This window comes from Alligator sinensis, unplaced genomic scaffold (assembly GCF_000455745.1).
Source record: "Alligator sinensis unplaced genomic scaffold, ASM45574v1 scaffold12_1, whole genome shotgun sequence".
Classification (NCBI taxonomy): Eukaryota; Metazoa; Chordata; order Crocodylia; family Alligatoridae; genus Alligator; species Alligator sinensis.
This window is the reverse complement of record NW_005841973.1, coordinates 2,731,458-2,736,425: the sequence shown is the minus strand read 5'-3', so window position 1 is coordinate 2,736,425 and position 4,968 is coordinate 2,731,458. Positions and strand designations below refer to the sequence as shown.

Below are 4,968 nucleotides of genomic sequence, written 5' to 3'. Positions count from 1 at the left end.
GTTCAGCCATACTAGTTATCTCAGTCTGGTTTTCCTGAACAAGTTCAGTGCAACGGTCTGTAGGGCTTGCCCCATCCAGGTCATCGATGTAGGCCATGCCCTCCATAGCTAGAGACCTAAAAAGGCTTTCCTCCTTAACTTCTGGCTTGAGTCTACTTGTTGCAAAGGCATCGAAGGTGTCATCCCACTCGGAGAGGGCTGGAGGAGCAGTGGGATCCTCTTCTGGAAGAGGAAAGGATCTTGGCAGTGTGGGAGCAGTTTCTGCAACTGGGATGCGAGTGCTTTGGGCTGAAGACTCCTTTTGTGGGTCTTTAGGTCTTATGGAGGCAGAGGGACCAGAATCCGCAGACGAACAAAGGCTCTCAGCGACCTCTGCGGTAGCTTGCAGCCCAGGCGGGAAACTAGAGAAAAAGTGAGTAGGTGAGGGAGAGTTTAGTACCTGCTCAGCGAGGAGGTCCTCAAAGAAAGGGTTGCTCTGCAGGGAGTTGAGGAATGGATTGGTGGGGGACAAGCACCCACACTGATTTTCTTCGTTAGCTGCAAAAAGGTTAGTGCTTAGCATGCGGGCAGGATGGACTACAGCAGCACAAGGGAACCGGACAGGGAAGCAAGGAGGTAAATGAGAAGGAGCGTCTGAGCTGGTTTCTGCCTTAGGAGACACTTCCAGGCTGTGGAGGGAAGACAAAATAGTCCTCCTGGTTAATGCTATGACAGTGCTCTATGTGACACCACACACAGTACAAACACGCATGTTACAAGCTATGCAGTCTGGCAACGAGCAAATGTACCGTTTCCTTCCTGTCAAGCAGAGCAATGGCTATGAAATCAATGCATGGGTAGTGCATGCATCAACATCGCAGGAATGGCAGCCCTTGTTTCACGGCAGATCTAGGACCTCCCCTTGGCTTGTCTCTTTATGACATACGGCTCTGACACCCAGGGCAGCGTCGAGAACCCAAATCCCTTGCTCCATCTACTGTGGCCCAAACTCTCCGCTTGCTCGTCTGCAGTCAGAGGCAGGTTACACCCTGCTGAGCCTGGGAATTGTCCCACTCTGTTCAGCACGGCTCCTGGCTTACTCAGGTTAGTAAGGGGTGGCAGTGCAAGCCTTTAGTGATAGAGTCTGGGGTCTGACCACTTGCTTTGCTTCACATTGGAAAAGCAGTGCAAATGCTCTCAGCACACTCCCTTCCCTTCCCTTCCCTCCCCTCCCCTCCTCCCTGGTCAGGAAACGACCCGTGATAACGAATCGTAGGCTGCTATTATGGGAGGGCAACTAGCTAGAGCACAGGACTGGCGCTTTGGGTTCAAGCCCTGGCTCTGTCACTGGCTCCCCGTGCCACCGTGGCCAAGACAGTTCTGGTCTATGGCTCAGGGAGGCTGAGCACTCCCAAATCCCACGGGAGTACAAGTAGACTGCAAGGTCTTCAGCAAATCCGGTCTCTCTCTGCAGCTCTCTGCTCATAGAGACGAGGTTTCACCCCTTGCTTTGCCAAAGGGCAAGGGCCATTCTGCCCCTTTATGGAGCCTTCCACCTCAACACCAACTTTCCATACTCCTGAGCGTGGCCTCAGAGTCCCAAGGGCCACAGGTCAGCAGCACTGGGTGCATTACAGAAGGGGAAACTGAGGCACAAGGATGAGAAGAGACTTGGCACACTGTCACTCTGGAGTCTCCGGTACTACTCAGGGTCCCGTGCATCAGGCACAAGAAGAGCTTTTTTTACTGCAGCCTGCTTCTTCCTCTACTTACCAGCCAAGACCCAGCAGCCAACTGCTAGAGGCACCAGGGTGAGGGCCTGAGGTCCCTTCTCTCCATAGCTCATGCAGAGCCTGAGACCGTGCACCCCAACAGCCTAACACACCCCACAGCCATGGAGGTACCAGGCACTTTCACTGCCCCCAGGTCCCGGGGATGTCAGAGCACATCACCGCCCCTACCAGGACCCGCTCACAGCCCAGCTGGCTGGGGGTATAACTAATCAAGCAGTCAAACACTACTTTAAGGTGGCTTGCAGCGTGGTAGAGGAGCCAGGGCCAAGCCTTTCTGGCTGGGATGCTACGTGGGGATGTGACATCCTGAATTCCCTGAGAGCATCATGCCGGCAGGTCCTGGCATGCCCATACAGCAGCACCCGCTGCTTCTGTGCGCAGAGAGGTCTGCAACCCTCGTGGGACCAGCACCAGCCCTCAGATACGGTGCCACAACGGTGCCGAGCCAGGAGGGCGATGGCAGAGCCGGGGGACGGGAGAGAAGGTGCATTTCCCAGGAGGTCGCTCATTCCCTACTCCAGAACCAGGCTGGGAAACCAGGGAGTGATGGGCACACAGGAGCACTGCCGCTGGCATTGGGGCTTGTAGCTATTCACACCAACGAGCAATTCCTGCCCAATTAAAGATGGAAACGATCCGGACACAGATTCCACAGAAGAGCCCAGCATCGCTGCTAGGGCAAGGGGCCTCCATGCGAAACAGCCATCTGCATGGAGCCAGTTGGGCACATCAAAGCTTATGCCAGGGAGAATCAGATACCCGTGTTGTCCAGACAAAGTGTATTACACGGAGCCTAGTTTTATGCCCCACAAAGAGGGAGACGGAGCCCCAACGGGCCGCAGGAACCATCAAGCCCCGCTCTGTGCACGGGATGAAACTCAGAAGAAGGAAATGCATTGAATGCATTTCCCGCGGGATTAGCTCTGCACTCGCAGAAGCCCTCAGGACAGCCTGTCTCACGTGCATTTCTCACAAAGTGCCAGGAAAAGAAGAGGAGGAGAGAAATGCCTTTTTTTTTTAAACAAAAAAACCCAAAAGAGGTGAGGACTGCAGGAGAGGGGCAAAGCTGAGAACCAGGGAGGTTTCTTTAGACGTGATTTGGGTTTCCAGCTACCAGCATCTCATGGATGCATACAGTCCCTGTGTTGTTCACAAACCCACACCGAGTTTGAAGGACCCGACAGAGGACAGAACCCCTACCTGGGTGTAATCTACTCTATTCCAGCAGAGAATTACCCTGGGAAGGATCAGGGGTAAAGCTACAGCAGCGTGCAATTCCCCTGGGATAGATGCACTGTGTCTGTTCCTGTTTTGGGACAGCCAAATGCTCTATGCAAGCAAGCCATTGCTTGCTCCCTTGCTTAGTGGCCAAGAACAGCAGTAGCTCACTACCTAGTAGCTGCTCATCGTCTGTCTACCCTGGATCCTTAATGTAATTTATATCTGTGTCCAAAAACACCACGGATTACACTGCTGTAAAGGTGTCCCCAGTGCAGACTGCAAATACCCAATGCAGCTAGTACAGTTGTATCACACTGTACTGTAGCACAGTTATCACTGCATGCTCTCCCACTGCAGGCCCAGTGGCCTAATGGATAAGGCATCAGCCTCCGGAGCTGGGGATTGTGGGTTCAAGTCCCACCTGGGTCGATTTGGATAGTAATTTTTTGCACCACTTACTGGCACGGGTACAAGACTGACTCCTGCCTGGAGGCATCCCAAGGGCCAGTCTGCTCTCAAGGCAACTTCAGCTTCCCTGCATCTGTGCAGGGGGCTGCACTAGCTGGCCCTTGACATCCTTTTCAACAGTAAGAGCCTCTCTTATGCCCGCTGCCGTTATCTCTACTTTCCTAATGGGAAAATTCAGGCACGGGTGATCCGCCTCATCACTGGCATCAGCATCACTTTCGTGCACAGCACGTGGGAGGAGCAGAGAACCAGGCCTGCTGCAAGCACTGCACGGACCAGGACAAACAGGGAGAGACCTGACTACATCTGCACGGAGCCTGCAAAAAGGGGCAAGAAAACCCAGACCTCCCACGCTTTGGGGCCTTGGCACCAGCCGAGCCCCTCTTCTGCACTTAAACAGAGCTGCAGCTCCACCAGCCTGCAGCAAGGCCACGTCTACCCCCAGCCCAGGAGGTCCCCAAAACTGCTATAAAGCATCATCTCACCCCAGCTCCATCGCCCTTCAGAGCTGAGCACATGGAGCCAGGTTCTTCACGGCGTAAGGGGGATTTTGCTTGCTACGCCAGGGCTGAATCTGGCTTGCTGGTTCTGCTTGTGGGTTGGCATCACCATGGCATTTCTCTGGCCGCAAAAGTGAGCGGTGTCATTCCCAATCAGCAAGGCACATTCATCAAGGGGCAGAACTCGATCGACGTGGGAGAAGAAAAAAAAAAATCAGAAAGCCAGAAAAGCCTGATTTCCACCTAAAAATCAGGCGCATGGCTGGTCATTTGGTGCTGCGGGACAAGGAAGCTCGCCGGCACCCCCTGCTGCTTCCCACAAGCACGGCAGCAGGGACAGAGATGGCACCTGGCTTGTGCGAGCAGAGCCAGACCCCTCGCTCCCCAGCCAGCTCTGCATTGCAAACGGCTCAGATCCCGGTGAGCAAACGCATGGCCCTGAAGTACGGACTCCTCCAAAACCGTGAGCTTCTCCCCAAAAGCACTCAGCATCATGTTTCTTCTGGAAAAGCAGGAGCTCATGGAAGCCGATTGACGCACACGGGTGGGTAGAGGGGCTGCAGACCGCTAACTGTAGCCTCCCTGCCTAGAAAACGGACAGGGTTAAGTTGCCTCCGGAGCTAGAGCACAGACCTTCGCTCTCTACAAGCCAGCCCGTGAACAGCCACTAGCCCCTCCGGCATCTTTGTGGCAGAGATGTGAAAGGATCCATTTCTAAACGGTGCCACGTAAGATGTTTTCCAATGTGCAAAGCCAACTGAGAGAGACAGGAGTGATGACAATTTACATTTCTGCCAGACTCGGACACGCGGAGGCCTGGCACTGCGAGGGCTCACACGCCAGCCCGGAGAGACGGTACCTTTAGACCCGTCTCCACAGCCGGGACAGGCAGGCTCCTTGGGCTCCAGGGACCCCTTGCACCTGGGCTGGGCTCTCTCCAGCCAAAGGAACGAGCTCTTTGGAAACGGCTGCTCTCCAGGACCCCTCAGACAGCAGATTTCCTGCTG

The 4,968-nt window shown here is 54.6% G+C and overlaps 1 protein-coding gene and 1 non-coding gene across 2 annotated transcripts in view; one reads left to right on the top strand and one right to left on the bottom strand.

Annotated features, from left to right (window-relative positions):
* The window catches only part of RAB11FIP5 (RAB11 family interacting protein 5), a 77,887-nt gene that overhangs the window by 12,971 nt on the left and 59,948 nt on the right, over positions 1 to 4,968 (bottom strand). The window lies entirely within an intron of this gene.
* TRNAR-CCG lies at positions 3,350 to 3,422 on the top strand. The gene has a single exon. It is a non-coding gene; the product is annotated as a tRNA-Arg (tRNA).